The 19,072-nt window shown below is 31.1% G+C and overlaps 1 non-coding gene across 1 annotated transcript; it reads right to left on the bottom strand.

The window, feature by feature from the left end:
* Positions 1-11,938: 11,938 nt before the first annotated feature.
* On the bottom strand, positions 11,939-12,027 carry Trnay-gua (transfer RNA tyrosine (anticodon GUA)). The gene is given in 2 exon segments: positions 11,939-11,974; positions 11,991-12,027. It is a non-coding gene; the product is annotated as a tRNA-Tyr (tRNA).
* Between the last annotated feature and the right edge of the window lie 7,045 nt (positions 12,028-19,072).

Here is a 19,072-nt window from a genome sequence, read left to right as displayed (position 1 = left end):
TACAAATTTGGATAAGATATTAAGACAATATTAACACTTTATCAAATATATTTGATCAAGTTACAATCTCATTATGTTCATTTATTTTTTACCGTATTTTTAAACAACGAGTATCTGTTTAAATAGTATTCATTACAAAATTAGATGCCGCGTGCTCATAAATCATAGTAAAAAAAATTTTTTTTTAAAGACATTTTAACAAAGTTCTAAAATTAAAAAAATAGCTTAAAATAAATTATAAGACTTTATGTAAAAAAAGGGTCATAATGTGTATTGTCTAGAATCGCAAAGTCCTCCCGCTGGTGCACTGTGTGGAGAAGGGGGTGCCAGCTCAGGTGTCGTCCTCGTCATCGGACCGCGGTTCAAAATTACGAGGTCCGTCCCAAAATAGCCCTAGTGTTGCTTCAAACGGGGTGTTAATATAACTAAACTAAACTAGAGTCACAAAATGTCTAAATCTAGTACTACTGGGGTAGGGAATAGAAACAAAACGTAAGCACATTTATGCTGCTTTTTAAAGTCAAGAGATAATAGAATGAAAAGCATACTTATTGGTATAGCACTAATACTTTCTGATGACATTTATGACAAAAATATAAAAATGAACGAATGAAATTTATTTGAATAACTTATTTAAATAAAAAATTTGAGGCCGGACTAAGTCATAATCGTTATTAATTATTTTTATCAAAACGCTTCAAAAAGAATTAAATCATTATTTTTATTTAAAAATAATTCTAAATCGAGTACCTAATCTAAATAAATACAATTCATGCTTCATGACCGAAAATAAATCTTAGAATTCCGTTTATATTAAATACAATATTTTAAAATGGACCAGATGGCATTGTTAAATGTCACCAGCAAATGTTAAATGTAGCCAAAATTGGCAGTAAATATGTCAATTTAATTTTGGATTCCTTCTGCATATGTTATAGAAGGAAGGATATGACTTTAAAAACAGTGAGCAATTAAAAGATTACCTACCCCCCTACTGCATTTATATTTATTTGTAAATAATTCAGACTAAAGAAAAAGATGAACCTGAACAAATTTGATTTCTGATATTCTGCCGCAGAAATATTAAATCTCGCCAAAAATTAATATTTCTTAACTATTGATCGGAATGGAGGGATAATATCTTTATAAGAAGGTATACGAGAAAGTTTTGGGAGAAACTCCTGCTGGGGGTCTTTTTATTTTTTTATTTTTATAGATAATTATCTTAATGTATCTGATTTTTAAAAATTTTTAAAAATATTTTATACAAAATACCTCCCCCCTTCCTTTCCTTGGGAAAGTTCTGGATTAGGTACTCGGTTCTAGGTCATCAAGGGTTGAATATCAAACAAGAAGTTCGAACCTCTAGTCTGAAACTCCGCAAATACAATGTTTTAGGCTTGATTAGAGGCTTAACTGCATCTGCCGTTCGCAGTCTACATACGTGTAACGATTCTCACATCATGTAATTCACTAGGAAAAAAAAAACCAATGTAATCTTATTAACTTCTTCCTCTAAAATAACGAACTATAAGGTATCCCTCAATTCGTGGCCCAAACTTTAAGGGTAGGTAAAATACATATAAAGAAACATTTTTTGTATAGCATTGTAGATTGAAAATTATAGATTTTGACGGGAAAAATAAAAATGCAGAGGAAATGAAATGACGGCTCTTTACTTTTATAATATTACAATAAGTGCACACATGTACCTCCATCAACATCGGTACAGGCCTGACAGCATCTAGCAAGTGATTAGCGTACTCTTTCTTGGATGCCTGGTGATTCAAGAACAGTAGCAGCAGCTAATGTAAATTTTTCAATGAGGTTCTTATCAGAGTCAAGTGGAGTCACGTACATACTGAATTTTTCCGCCTTGTTTGTACTTAAATTGCGCTTACTTGTTCCGTCTATACTTTTCATTTCCGACTCCATATTGCTATACAAAAAAAAGCTTCTTTATATGTACAAGGGGTGTTCAAATGAAAAGGTACGAAACGACACTGTGGGTATAAATGAAGACTTTATTCAAAGTATACACTATAGGCCTGAGCACAGCTATCCCATTGATTAACGAGCCGAAAGATTCCTTGTTCCCAGAATTCCTGTGACTGTGACGAGAACTAGTCCTTCCCAGTGTCCTTGAGTTAGGCATCCGATTTTTTCAGGGGACCAAACACATGAAAATCGCAAGGCGACATGTCCGGGCTATAGGACAGAGCTGCTCCCACTTCGCCGTTCCACGTATGTGACCCTGGAGACAAGCGGACGCGCTGTATCATGGAGCAGAACCACACCCTCCATGAGTAGCCTCGGTTTTTTGTTTTTGATGGACCTACATAGTCTTCGGAGTGTCTCACAGTACACATCGGAGTTAATGGTTCTTCTGTGCTTGAGGAATGCAACAAGAAACGTCAATTGTAAGGCGCTCTTTATAAGAGTCTCTGCTCTCTCCTGCGCATGCGGATGGCCTCGCATGCTCCGATCTACGCTGGTGATTCCAATCGCATTACTAGATGTCTGGCTACGTTCTCCTATAGCGGTATAGGCAAACATGTTAACGGCTACGTTGTTACGATGCTTCATACCTTTTCATTCGAACACCCCTTGTATTTTACCTACTCTTAAAGCTTGGCCCATGAATTCAGGGACACCCTGTATACTTGTCATCTAATTAAAAGCATGATTAGTGTGTTTGTACATACAAAAAAATATGTCGAAAAGTTTTCAGTATCAGTTTAACGCGTACAAGAGGTTGATTAAAATTCTGTTTAGAAAATGTGCAAAGAAAGCAATTATTTTTATCATGGCGTTAAACACTGACAAAAGCACATCAGTGAACGATCTAAATAAACAATGAAATTCGTTTGAGTTCATTAGAAAAATAAAAAGCATTGTTGCAAATTGCGTTCTAATCAAATTTGCAAAATTCAGTGACTTTAAAAAGGAAAAAAAAAAAAAAAAAATGTTCAAAAATAAAATTGGTATCATTGAACAGTTAATTTTTGAATGGGACTTTGTGCAATAATATACTCCTATGTTAACGAAAACACTCAAAAACACATTAAAATTCCAATTAATTTTAATTAATTAAAAATCTAATAAAAATTTTGAATTACTCTCACTTTGTGGAACACTTACTATACAAAAAGTAACTATATGCAAAATTAAGTAGTTCTAGTTACATCGATGCGCCTTCTAGAACATTTTAAGTGATTTTTACACTGCTTGTTTACAGAAAGCTTGCTAACTTAACAACATTATCATATTAAAATCTGATCACTTTTGTATAACATGAGTAACAGAAAGAAATTTTGTCTGTCAACACTCCAGTTCTTTTCTATTCGAACACTGCAGTTCACTAATTGGTACAACTTCATTTCAGGTCCTCAAGAAAAGAAAAGAGCGTTCTTGAAAGGCTTCCTGATTATCCTGAAGATAAAAATAACCTCATCTGTTGAATAGGGGTTGATTCTAGAGGCGAAAAGCTCATAATCGTCTTCTTAACGACGGCATTTAGAACGGCTTCTTGCATGCAAGATTTCAGAAAGTACTTTGAAATGTTTTCTGCAATATTGCATTCAATCGCAGATTTAGATATTTTGTTGCCATAAAGACTTTATAAGATTCCTGTTTTAATAATTTTTTTTAGATTTATTTTAGGTTAATTTAAATTTATTTTTTATTTTAGCAGCTTTGTGAAAATTAATGTCTTTATTTATTTATTATGAATCATGAAATTATGGCATCGACAATCATGAGCCTTTATAAACTGCATTTCAAACACATACCTATCAACATGTTAATGATTCATTTTAGGTTAATTTTAAATTTATTATTTTTATTTTAGCACCTTTGTGAAAATTAATGATTTTATTTATTTAATATGAGTCATGAAATTATATCATAGACAATCGTGAGATGTAATAAATTGCTTTTCAATACGTATTTATCAACATGTTAATGATTTATATTACGTTAATTTAATTTTTGTTATTTTTATTTTGGCACCTTTAATAATAAATAAATTGATGTTTTCATTTATTTATTATGAATTACAAAATTTTGTCATTGACAATCATGAGTTCTAATAAATTGCATTTCAACACATGTTTATCCATACGTTAATGATTTATTTTAGGTTAATTTTTTATTTTTTTTTATTTTAGCAGTTTAGTGAAAATTAATGCCTTTATTTGTTTATTATAAATAACGAAATGATGGCATCGACAATCGTGAGTCCTAATAAATTGCATACAATGCTATTCAAGCAGACATTCAATATTTATAAATACTTTAATAATAAAATGCGCAAGATGAAACAGATTGAAATTTGATTAATTATACATGACAATATTATTCTAATATCTCATAATTCATAAAATTTGCAATGCTTACACAAATTTTAGTAAACGATAAAAGAACCAATAATTTTTTTAACTAATTGCTTGCTCCTCCCACCCCCCTTTTTTCTAGGTAACTATCTATTGCGCCTATTTGGCGAAGACATTCATTCAGAAGTTTAGTTTAGTTACATTAACGTCCTGTTTTTTAAAGCAACACTAAGGATATTTTGGGACGGATCTCGTAATTTTGTACCGCAGTCGGATGACGAGGACGACACCTGAGATGGCACCGCCCTTTCCAAACTTCCACATCATATCAGCGGGAAGACATTTGGTACCGACGGATTTAATATGTACCAGACGGGCTTACGCGCTGATTCTTCAGTGGAATCGGGTCTCGAACCTGGAATCTTCTGGACTCGAGACCTTACCACCAGACCACCGAGGCTGCTTTTCATTCAGATGATTTTTCCTCAAATTTAGGCCTTGTATTCGGAAGAGCTCAAACAATACAGATTAATCTGGACTTGACCCGATCTGGATAATCGAATATCCGAGTAATTGACGGAGAAATGCTATTCTTTTTAGAAAATAAAACAAATTTGCCAATAGCATATAAATTTAATGACTACAAATGTAATGTTTCTTATATTTTGTGTACTTGCATTCTTTAATAAAATAACGCTACTTCAGCTTATCAAAGTCGGTGATTTCACACCATCTGTTTTTAGTTTTTTTTTTTTTTTTAAGCTCACAATTTTTTTTTCTTCTGTGGGTTTAAAGCGAGCTGAATATCTCGAGTCTGAACAGTTGGGTTCGATAGTACAAAAACATTTTTTACAAATGCAACATTCTTCCAGAATAGATGCGTAGTTATTCGGTGAATTTCTAAATTAGTTTTAATTATTAAATTTTAATATCCATCTTCTAAAATTTTAACTATGCACATTTTCAATTCTCTTAGTTCGAAAACAGATGCGAGAGACCTAAAGAATGTTCCCTTTACTTCTCTAGCGCCATTTCTAAATTATGTATAGCTAAAATGCAAAACACATTGGTAATTTGAATTCCACTGTCCTACTTGTTTATAAATATTTAATTTTGCAATAGTATAATTTGAGACTTATCAATGTTTAAGAAACGCATTTAAAGGAAATTCAAACCCCTAGTCAAAAATATTGCAATATAATAATATTTCAGGTTTGACTGGTCTATTATTTTATTTTATTTTTTAATATGTTTAATAAATTCTATAGCAGCAGTAACATGGATACAAAAAAAATTGATTCGCACGTGAGTATAAATACAACGATTAGGATAATAAAAAGTTTTTTAGTAGTAAAATCCATCTTATAAATATTTTTAAAATATTACTGAAACGTGGAAAAATTATATGGAAATAAAATTCATATTCCTCAAAAATTTTCTGACTTTAAAGAAAAAGGAAAGCATTATATACAGATTATATTGTATATTTAGAAATTTTATTTTACAATTGTATATTCAAATGTTTATTTATTAAAATTATTTAATCATTTAGTGAAATGATTACTTAAAAATCGTTATTTATCTATTAATTACTTACAATTAAAATTACGGACAAATTATTTATAAATTATGTACTATTTATTTTAAACATAAAAAATACCGCCATTTTTAATTGAAAAATTATCGTTTTCTCTTCTAAATCACTTTTTCTTATTTAATATTTTTAAATAAATCTAATTATAGTATTATTATATTTTTATTTAAAATTTTTCTTTAAATATTAATATTAAAAATAAAATTTAAGCAAAATTCATATTTTACTGAATTTTTATAATTAATTTATTGCTGAATATTTATCGAATTTTTAAGCAGCTTGGAAATATTGTACCATTTTATCACAGAGAACTGTAACAATTTGAAGTGAATGGTTAAACATTCTCTATCGAAACGTTATCTATTTCTTCGCAAGTCGACCAGATGTTAAGCGCTCGGGGTTAGCCGTCACTGTCTTTTATTGTCCGGTTTGTTATTCTCGGAATTCGCTATTCAACCAGCAGATGTTCCATTCCATTATTTCCAGTGTCCAAGAATTCCCACTCGTATACGCACCTGAAGCAGAGCGCGGGTATCAACTCAACGTTTTTAAAACCGCTGTTCGTAGTGAAAGCTTTTGAAATAAAATTAATGTGAAAAAATAAAATAAAAATAAAAAATTTTTTTTGAGGAAATTAAATAATTTGTTTAAAATAACTAAAACTCATAATAGATAAAAAAAAAATTATCATGGAATTAACTATAAATAAAATTAATATAAAAATTTATATTAATATTATTTATAATTAATATTAATTATAAATAAAATTAATATAAATATATTAATATAAAATTAAATAAAAAAGTAATGAAATAAAATAAATATGCAAGCAAAAAATAATATAAATATATATATGATAATTCCAGAGTAAATTGGGGTTTGATTTAGCGAAAGTAACCAAAATTTTGAATAACTCCAATTAATGTAGTAATTGGAGTTATTCAAAATAATTGGATCAATTATAGGTTTCTTTTTTTCTGTTGACAGAAAGAAAAGTTTCAACAGAATATAGAGGGAAGATTAACAACTTAATAGTCGCTCAAATTTGATAAAATGTTTTTAAAAGATTATCGAACTTTTTTGGTACATGGACAAAATCATATTTTTAGATTTCAATCAAATTTTGAACGAAATCCATTTAGAGGAAGTCTGTCTGTCCGGCTATTTGAATACAAGTTAAATTACAAAATGAAAAGAGCTAAAGAGATAAAATTTCGTATAAAGTTTTAACATCTAAAGTGTAGATATCTATCAAATTTGGAATCAGATTTTTCAAGGGATTGACCACCTGCTGGTCTGCTCTTTCACAAGCAAGTAAAAATAGATAACTCAAAAACACGGCTTGAATATACGAAATGTGGTAGGTGACTACAGCTGTAGTTCTGTGTGAAATTTTTGATTCAATCGATTGGGAAAAACGCGCCTAAAACACAAATTCGATTTTCGGATGCTATAACCGCATGCCATTGATTAATCGCCAAATAACTCATCAAGGACCAAATGATAGATTCAATAAAAATGCTATATTCACGCCAAAAGCTAATATTTTGTAACTATTGTGCGCCAATGCCATACTAAGCGTTTCTCTGGGATATAACAAATTCAGTAAAAAATATGCGAGAAAGTTTTGGAGAGACCACTTCTGCTGGCTTATTTTTATTTTTAAAGAAATAAATTTGTTTACTTACTAATATATTTTTACCTCATATTTGGATTTCCTGATATATCCAAGCTAGACAGAAAAGTTTAAAGAAGACAGTTATGAAATATACCATATTTTTTATATGAAAAATAAATGTGCATTCTTTGAATGATTTACATTACTATCTGAAAAAGATGATACTGTTAATTCAACATAATTTGAATAATTATTATTTAAAAAAAATACTTAATACTTTCTTTGAAAGGCTAATGATAAGTTTTGAAACATGATATGCACAAAAGATAAAAATTTGCAAGAATATTAATTTAAAAAAAATTATATTGAAAACATAGATATCTAGCACATTGGACATAATTTTATTCTATTTGCGCTCTGTTAAAAACTCGCAGACTCACCACCATCTTGAGATTATAAAAGTTTAGAATCGAAAGTTCGGGGGGGGGGGAGCTTCTTTTTGAGTCACTTCTTAATTTTTCCAAGATTTAAATCACATGAAATACTTAATAAGAAAAACAAAGAAAGCGTTGTTACTCACATCACTTGCAATAAATCAACTAATCTAAATTCTACTAGCACTAAATCTACACATTATTGATTTAAATAATTAAATTACATCTTTGAGCTACCATCCATAAAGCAATTGCATGAAATTAATAATACGAGCAAAGTAAAATTGGAATTGTTGAGGTTGACTCCAATGTGAGGATGGGTGGGGTGGCGCTTGTCGGACTCCCCCCCCCCTACTCACACACCGAGAGAGAAAAGGACAAATTAAAATTCTATAATGTTTCTTGATCGAGTGACAGACAGAGAGTTTAAAGAGTTAAAATTTTGTTTGTCTTGTATGTCTTTTTTGATCCAATGGCTCCAATAGTACCACAATATTGTCTATATAATATCCAGGAAATATTGAAAAATATTGTTGTAATAAATACCAAATATCGTGTTAATAATAGTGAACAAAATGTGGCAACATTAAAACGGCATTGAATTTTTTAAAAATAGTGGAACTGTCAGTTTCTGGCACAAATATATTAGTTACAGCTTAATATTTCATTCAGTTTGAGATTTTATTTCAAAAAATACAACTGGGAAATTAACTATTTCCCGGCTAACATCTATGTACTAACCCATATCATACTTTCAGTTCCGTACTGTTGTTGCATACAAAATTGTTAAAATAAAGTGTGTGATTTATCCCAATGGAATTAATTTGAAAGAAGTAATTTCTTGCAAAACATGCTAATGAATATCGAATTCGCATTAGCTTTCTTTAAACATTTTTGATTCTATCTGGCATGAAACGGATTACCGAAAGGATATTATTACCATTGTGACCAAGAGAAATCACAAAGAGCAATTATTATGTGCGTGAGCAAGAACTTTAAACTTCCTTGTATTGCGTTCAAATTTTTTTCCTCTCATTACTGCAAACAAGGAAGTTTACTGGCATTTTGTAAGAGGTTCAGTTATTTAGAAAACTGTTTTTGTTATTCAATATGGATTCAATATTTAAAAATTAGTATAAATGTAATGGATATAATATTTACAAAAGATACAATATTTCAGTAATGAAAAAAATACAGATTTCTGTGACATCGCAATCACATGAAAAACGAAACTGGGGAAGATTTAGGCATTTTGTTTCCTTAGGCAATGCACATTATAAGGCCCATCTTTTAAGAAAATGGAGCATTTATTTTCGCATTATAACACATTTTTATCTTAACATGATGAATAAGTTAGATGAATAGATGATTAGTTAGTTAGATGAATAAAATTCGGTACACAGATTTAGCATCAACTGTGCAGACACCTGTAAAAGTTTAGTTGAGCCATCAACGGGTTGACTGTCTGTCGGTCTGTACTTTCAGTAGTATTGTTACAACTGCTTTCGTTTCAGAAGTGTTTCGATATATCAGGACCTTTAAATCTACCCGATTTCTCCTTTAATTTGGTGAATTACTCAAATGATGATAGAATACGTCAGCAAATAGAGTCACTTGCATTTCAAAACATTTATTTGATTTAGACGCAACATATTTTTATCAATTCACACACAAAACACGGCTATATACAAAACTTATATACAATCAGTTACGAAACATATTTTACATTGATGGAACAAGAGCACGCAGGCTCGTGAACAGTCCGTTCACTTCAGTTCGTTTTTAAAAGTGGACGGTCTTCTTCACAAGTATCTTAACAGATAATTCGAAAACGCAGTGTATTAAATTAAGTGTGGGATTTTGTGACTACAAGTGAAGTGTTCTACTAAATCTTTATTTCAATCGATTGAGAAAATCGAATTTGTGTAAAGTACAAATTCGATTTTTGAATACCATTAACCGCATTAACCGTAATTAATCACCATATAACTCGCCAAGGATGACATGATGCATTCAGTAAAAATGCTAAATTCACGCCAAAGGCTGATATTTTGTAACTACTGCACGCCAATGTCGTGTAAAGCGTTCTCTGGCATGACAAATTTATAGAGAATATACGAGAAAGTTTTTTTTTTTTTTGGGGGGGGTACTCTCTCTTGTTCATACCTACAAGCATTAATCTTGTATATATATAATACTATTACTCATTTCCCCAAAAATAGAGCCAAAAATTTCAGATTTACTTAAAGAACCAAAATTCTTATTTTGGCGGGGAAATAACAATACTTTAACAGATAGAACATATTAACTAATCAAAAATGTATCTTTTTGTTAATGAAAACCATCCATCTCCGCTTCGATTAGATAAGAAAATGATGTATCGCTCAGGAAACAGGAAGTGTTCACTAAAACGGAAATTATCAAATTTATTTAGAATTAGATAAGCATTCTTGGCGAGTTACTTCCATTGTATTTCACATATTTGAACTTATCTCCTGCTTCGGCGGTTGGTTTTACGTGCGTGGTTTTAAAATAATCTTTTCTTCCATGCTGTTTCAGAGAATAAGGCTTTATAAACTTCGAATTGTGGTATTAAGTCGGCGAGGATAGAAAAAAAAATATTATTAATACGAAAATGTTTAGGTTTCTTTAGTATTTATTAGTACAAATATTTTTTAAAAAAATGAACTTGACTTTAAAATTTTCATTTTTTTTCTGAGTAATTATTTTGGATTAAACTTCTAATTGTTTTCTCGTATACTAAGAATACAAAGGCCAAAAATTATAATTTTCAAAAAATAAGACTCACAAAGTCCGAAAAACATATTTTTGAAATTTTATTTGTCTGTCTGTGAACAAGATAAGTCAAAGATGCTTTGAACTAGAAAGATGAAATTTGGTACGTGAATTTAAAACGAAATGAGTACTTTTCTAGAGAACGGAATCCTTTCTTTATTAAAAAAGAACTTCCAACTCTAAAATCTAATATAAACGAGCTAAATATTCCACGAGAATCGATTACTATTTCTGTAAAACTGATTGCTACTGCAAACAATTAAAATTAAAATCTAAAAACCATAAAAAAAATCTTTTTAAGTGATTTCGCTGAAAGAAAAATGACAACATAAAAATAAATTTTAAAGACAAGGTAAATAATTAATGAATCGATAATAAACAACAAACGATAAAAATCTGGAAAAGACCGACGTTTATAAATCTGATGAAAAACTAATACTTTTGATTTGATTTTTTTCAAAATAAACTTAGTCAATAAAATAAAATATTCAAATGTTATTTTTAAAATATTTAGAAATGGATGTATTATTAAATAACCGAAGTAGGGACAATTACTTAGGAAATCGCAAAACTCTAGGGAGCCAAGAGCCCTCGAGTCTTTTTCTGCAGTATTCTGAGAGTAATTTCATTTTTTTTTTTTTTTCAGTTATAAAGGAATCGAATCAACCAAACTTATTCAAGTTAAAACCAATTAAAGTTTGAATTAATTTTGATTATTTGTTCTAATAATATTCTTAATTAATTACCATTTGACGAAGTTTTATGGTATTATATTTTATAATTCTAAAAAAAAATATATGATGCTTCATAATTAAAAAAAAAATGTCTTAAATAGTGTGTTTTTTGAGAGTGTGTTAAGAAAAATGTTGTCAATTTTTTAAAATGCCTTTATAGGATTACTTATAAATTTCAGCTATGCATTTTTTTATACTTGATATATTGAAATCAACTTTTTAGAAAGTGATTTGCAATTAAAGTTCTGCTATTTCAATTTCTCTAAATTTGCTACTTAACAGTTAAGTTAAAATGAATAAAAAAATACTGAAAGTTAAAAGAGGAAATATGGCCCCAAAATTTTAATTGCCAAAGGCTCTCTAGAAGACTTAAACTGATCCTGAATAAATAAATATTAAAAAAAAAAGCTGTTAGAAGAAAAAGACTGTCCGTCGAGCCGGAGTCGAACCAGCGACCTATGGATATCTGCTTTGTATCACCTACAGTCCACCGCTCTGCCAACTGAGCTATCGACGGCTGCCTCTTAGAGGATAAACATGTTTCAAACGTATATATTAGGGTCAGGAGGGACCTCAATCTCAGAAGGGTTGTATGAAATGTTTGAAGAACTTCAATTCAAACCAAGTAAATACAATGGACGCTGCTTAATGCGATCAGGGATAAGGTTATCATTTGTTTTATAATATCCAAATTAAAAGATACCGATGTATTCAAGCGTATACAAAAAGAGCCGCTAAATGTAAACACTGCATCGATTATTGTTATCAGTTTTTGATCGATCTTTTATTTGCAATCATTCTTAATGATTAAATTTGTAAAATTTGTCATTCTTCTTTTAAAGAAACATCTGGAATTCATTTTTCTGATAGGATGGGGTTCGTATTTATTCCTTTCTCTGAAAGTGAACATTTCATCCACTTTCTGAATGGGGAGAATTAAAATCTCGTATATTTATGCATTAAGAATGACAACACACAATTTAAATTTTTACAGAAATTAGTCATTATTTAATCATTAATTAAATTTTGACTCCACACCAGTAGTGGTGTGTTTCAGTAACAATCGATGTCAAAATTAAAAACATTAGAAAATAACTAACTCTTTTCAATGCTTCGATTTCCCAAATTTCAAAAAAAAAAAAAAAAAAGAGAGAGAGAGAGAGAGAGGGAGAGAGGAGGAGGGGAAAGAAAGAAAGAAAAAAATATTTTTGACATGGAAAGTTTGCATACATAGGAAAATACGCACAAAAAAAAAATTAAAATAAAAATAAAATTTTGTAACAATATTCTATTCCAAAGAAATTTTGTATCTAAATTATCTTCTAAAATTATCTTTTCTATTCTAATACATATTCGAAATTTCTATTTTAAATATTCTTTGAAAAATCTTCTGTTTTAAAATGTTAATTATTAATAACATGAAAAATAAATTATTCGATACAATATGCAATAAAGGGTTAAAAATTAAAAGAATATATATTCTTTATTACTTTTTGAAGGTCGAGTCAAATGTAATCTAAAAATGGCGACGCGAATGTAAGAAACTTATAGCTTCGCCACTCCTTTTCTTTCATGTTAAAAGGTAAGAACAGGGCAAAAGAAAAGTACTGTACGTATATAGCAAAGAAAATGGCGCAGTACACCGTTCTTTTTCAAGAGCACTCTCACCCCCCCCCTCCATCAGCGATTAAGCTGGAGAGGATGGTAGTTGTCTACGGATATAAATGACCAGCATCGGATTTCAAGGACACGCAGGAGAGAAGTTTAGGATGTCTCTTTCAAAATAAATCCCGCAGACGGGAAAGTGATATTGACTGATTGTCTATTTTTTTTTTGGCGTAGCAGTGAAGTGGCCATCTTTTACTGAAAAGACACTTTTATCTTCTTGACTTGACCAGTTGAATGAACTGAATGGCAGAATTCGCTTCTTTGTTTTCTTTTCAAGTAAAGTAGTTAAATTTCATTCATGACTACTGAACAGAAAATATTTTAATTGTTTACAAGGATAAATGACCCCATAAACCATTTACTTTTAACATAATATTATAAGCGTACTATTTGTAAGCTGCATGATAAAAAAAAAATTTTTCAAGACATTTTTGTGGGTATACATACCTTTAGCAATAAAAGATGCTTTTTAAGGAAAGATTATTTATTTATTTATTTGAAATTTTAGTTAGATTCAGCTTAGCTTAATTGTCCGGAAATCGAAGTAATTGCTATATTACTTATCCATTCAATTATTGTACTACGAAACTACTAAATTTTTGTATCCTTCTGACCTGCATATTTGCAGATAAACTTTCTTAGATTGGATTTTTGCAAAATTTTATAAAAATCTTCAAATTTGGTGCGCAGATCACATATCAAATTTCATCCAATTAATTCATGACGTTTTTTGAGTTAACGTGTTATCAGACTGAGATAATTAAAAAGATGTAAATTTTTCTGCTCAAGGAAGTCTGAAATATAAAGATTCAAATCATTTCGAAGTCGAACTCTTTAACGATTACAGAAGTATCTATTTATATATTTTGTTCGTAAAGAAACATTATGGCTTATATTTTTCAAGTCGAAAAATTAAAAAATACAGACAAGATGACCTAATAACGGGCCTTGAGAAGCAGAAAAATATTGGACATATTCAGAAATTTTCCTTTAATGCTCAGAGGATGCATCGTCTTCCAACCTGTCCCACTTTGGGTGAATTCATTTAAAAGGTACCACAGAAACCCACAGGTGAGGAGGATGTATTTTTGAAAGAAGTTTATAGACTGAGCGGCCAGGAAAAATGCTAACAAACAAAACCACAAATAACAACGATGGGTTCTATCAACCAATCGAAAATTTATGTTCACAGTTTGTCCAGAAGTAAAATCTTCAATCCAGTCAGATAAACTGTGTGGTTTTATCTATTTTAAGATGAACCAGATGTCCAGAGATTTCAGGTTAGGTGAAAAGTGCAATTTTTCAACACCTTATTCTCTCAAAACTGTTTTCCGCAATTTTTCTATTTTTGTTGATTGCTAGTTGTGAAGATTACTTTTTTATCTGTTTGCAGTTTATCTGTTTCCAATCAAATAGATCAGATAATCGCTTTGTCAAGATTGTACTCCAGATGTCAGCCAGTTCCTCTTTAGATCGATTCGAAAGCATGTTAATGTTTGTTTGGATACTTACAGCGCTGTCTCCTTTTGTTTCTTTTTTTATTATTATTAAAACCACTTCATGCTGAATAACCGCCCATAATAAGAGGTCATATGATCTTCATAAAATCATGTGGCAATCCTCTATCCGCAGTCCTGGCTTTCAGAAAGGCACACATATTTTTGTTTATGAAAATGTGATACGATGGAATGTATTTATCGGGACAAGTATTTTGTCCCGAAACTGAATAGTGAATTTGAACAGTACTTTATTTTTTTAATACATGCGTTATCTTACAATGTGACAATATTGGGCTAAAGTGAGTGTGTTTCTCGGCCAGTAACTGTCCATAAAAGGAGATCCAATGTATCGCAATAAAACTGCCACAAAATGGCAAATAGTTATCCCATGAGACAACTACTGCTCGCCCATTGTCCCCGTGACTTTGTTCATTGCATGAGAACATATATCACAGCAATGGCTAAGGACAATGACTAAGAACAGTAATTGGTTTGATGTTTAAGCTACTTTGTTCATTGCATGAGGACAATATATCATAGCAATATCTAAGGACAATGACTGAGGACAGTAATTGGTTTGATGTTTAAGCTACTTTGTTCATTGCATGAGGACAATATATCATAGCAATGGCTAAGGACAATGACTAAGAACAGTAATTGGTTTGATGTTTAAGCTACTTTGTTCATTGCATGAGGACAATATATCATAGCAATATCTAAGGACAATGACTGAGGACAGTAATTGGTTTGATGTTTAAGCTACTTTGTTCATTGCATGAGGACAATATATCATAGCAATATCTAAGGACAATGACTGAGGACAGTAATTGGTTTGATGTTTAAGCTACTTTGTTCATTGCATGAGGACAATATATCACAGCAATGGGTAAGGACAATGACTGAGGACAGTAATTGGTTTGATGTTTAAGCTACTTTGTTCATTGCATGAGGACAATATATCACAGCAATGGGTAAGGACAATGACTGAGGACAGTAATTGGTTTGATGTTTAAGCTACTTTGTTCATTGCATGAGGACAATATATCATAGCAATGGCTAAGGACAATGACTAAGAACAGTAATTGGTTTGATGTTTAAGCTACTTTGTTCATTGCATGAGGACAATATATCATAGCAATATCTAAGGACAATGACTGAGGACAGTAATTGGTTTGATGTTTAAGCTACTTTGTTCATTGCATGAGGACAATATATCACAGCAATGGGTAAGGACAATGACTGAGGACAGTAATTGGTTTGATGTTTAAGCTACTTTGCTCATTGCATGAGGACAATATATCACAGCAATGGGTAAGGACAATGACTGAGGACAGTAATTGGTTTGATGTTTAAGCTACTTTGTTCATTGCATGAGGACAATATATCACAGCAATGGGTAAGGACAATGACTGAGGACAGTAATTGGTTTGATGTTTAAGCTACTTTGTTCATTGCATGAGGACAATATATCACAGCAATGGGTAAGGACAATGACTGAGGACAGTAATTGGTTTGATGTTTAAGCTACTTTGTTCATTGCATGAGGACAATATATCACAGCAATGGGTAAGGACAATGACTGAGGACAGTAATTGGTTTGATGTTTAAGCTACTTTGTTCATTGCATGAGGACAATATATCACAGCAATGGGTAAGGACAATGACTGAGGACAGTAATTGGTTTGATGTTTAAGCTACTTTGTTCATTGCATGAGGACAATATATCACAGCAATGGGTAAGGACAATGACTGAGGACAGTAATTGGTTTGATGTTTAAGCTACTTTGTTCATTGCATGAGGACAATATATCATAGCAATATCTAAGGACAATGACTGAGGACAGTAATTGGTTTGATGTTTAAGCTACTTTGTTCATTGCATGAGGACAATATATCACAGCAATGGGTAAGTACAATGACTGAGGACAGTAATTGGTTTGATGTTTAAGCTACTTTGTTCATTGCATGAGGACAATATATCATAGCAATATCTAAGGACAATGACTGAGGACAATAATTGGTTTGATGTTTAAGCTACTTTGTTCATTGCATGAGGACAATATATCACAGCAATGGGTAAGGACAATGACTAAGAACAGTAATTGGTTTGATGTTTAAGCTACTAAAATGTAAACTGGACAACGACTGGCTGCTGCCCCTTCTTTTTAATTTCTCATATATGAAGTATAGAGGAAGTATTATAATTCGAACTGCAGATTTCAATGAATTTCCACATTTCAGATATCTCTGAGTTCGAAAAACACATTTTTGGCTTTATGCCTGTCTATCTGACCATCTATTCATCTATCTGTTTGTGAACATGTTAACTCAAGAACTCTTTGAGCAAGACGGACTGGTTGTTTGAATACAAGTGAACTAACTTAATAACTAAAAAATGGATTGAGTCTGATACACTGATTTAAAACCTAAAATATAGATTCTTATCTAATTGTAAACCAAATCTGTCAAAGGGTTGACCGTCTGTAGTTTGTGCTTTCATATGCATGTAAACCCAATAACTCATAAACAGAGTAACTCAAATAAATAAAATTCGATTGGTTATCTTGTAACTAGAATTGTAATTTCATGGTAAATTTCGGTTTCAGTAGGTCAGTAAAAGGTGTCTAAAATACATATTCACACGATAGATTAACAAAAATGATATGTTCACGCCAAAGTTCTGTATTTCATAACTATTGCTCACCAATACTATGTAAAGTATTCGCGACCTTATCACAATTTTTTTGCAGGGAAGGATGATAGGGCCTTTAAGAAAGAATGTATGATGCTCTTCCGGGGATATCTTTAACCCCCCCCCCCAAACATTACAGACAGCATTGGACAATTATATATACTTTACTTTCTTCTCCTCCAATCAGAGAATGTAATCTCATATAGACAGTACAGAAAATATGCATATCTGCTTAAAGCAGTTTTGTGCGCTTGAGGGTGCTACGGTAAGCAGCCAAAATTAAATGATAAAGCAATATTACTCTAAAATATATACATGACTCGCTAGGACAAACTGAACGCCCCATACTTTGGAAATACACAGGAAAGTTGAAGGGAGAATATTCTGCCATTTTTTTAAAAACGTTTAAATTAATTTAACATTGTCAGGCCAATTAAGATCACATGAGAGCAGAAAGAGTGAAAAATTGAAACAATGATATGTCGTTTCTCTCCCGAGATAAATACTTGATACTGTGAGGACAGTGTTTTTCTCTTTCTTTTTATTGTTAGGGCAGTAATGGATTAATAGAAACGTTGTTTAATTGTGATGCAATAGATACAAAATTTGGTAATGGAGAGATCGGAGGCAAAAGTATAGATGCTCTGTACAACATGGAGTAGAAGCGTTAATGTCTGAATGTCAGTTTTTGAAATAAAATATGATAAAACGGCCCAAAAAATAAATAATAATAGCACACGCCTTTGGCGACATCTATCTTCGCCAAACTAGTTAGCAAGGATAATTCCGAATTTCTACATATTTAATGTCATAATTATATATATATATGTGTGTGTGTGTGTGTGTCCAAACATATTTTGACAGTGCTTGGAATTTCTGGAATTTTAGCAGTGATTTATTTAATTTTAACACCGATTTATTTCATAACATATGATGTTTAGAGAAAAACAATAACAGAGTCTTCTGCCTACATCGCGACACAAGAGCAATAGAGACAGAGATTTTTTCCTTCAGTGATTTTACAATGAGATTTTGATAAGGATTTTTCTGATACATGTAGACTTGAAAAGGGAATCTTAAGTATCTTTAAAAGAATGCTGTAAGCATTAGGAACTTTTATCCTTTCGCCCAGAGAGTGAGAAAATGTTTAAGCCATCAGTTTTCTAGATCGCTTGTTAAAAATAAAGAAATAAGAACAGGGAATTGGATAAGAGAACGTTTTAGAATGATGTTAATATGAGCTAAATAAAGAGAAAACTTAAGAAACTAATTAGGATTTAAATTAGTTTAAGAGATATCATTACACACACATATTTATATGCTCTACAGAATTTTACTATAAGATTTACTACTACCCACCACTGCTATTACGACCTTCTCCTGCAGTTACAATATTGTATTTTTTGGAATATTACATCTTAGTAAGAAAGTTATCTTACTAACCAGCTTAATTCACTTTATAATCAGTCAATAAAGAAAGTTTAAATGGTTTGAGTGTCTTCCAGTTTGAATGTCTCTCAGCAAAACGACTGAGGGCGAAAAATCACATTATGCTTCGGGCGCTACCAACCCTCGTTACGCCACTGGTATCTGATATGTGTGTGTGTGTGTGTGTGTTTAGGATAGAGTTTCTTTAAAATTTGTCACCCTGGCATACATCTGAATATATGAAGACAATACGGTGTGGGCTAATTCATTTGTCA

The sequence above is a fragment of the Argiope bruennichi genome, chromosome 6 (assembly GCF_947563725.1).
Source record: "Argiope bruennichi chromosome 6, qqArgBrue1.1, whole genome shotgun sequence".
NCBI lineage: Eukaryota > Metazoa > Arthropoda > Arachnida > Araneae > Araneidae > Argiope > Argiope bruennichi.
This window is presented reverse-complemented; position numbering and strand designations above follow the sequence as displayed.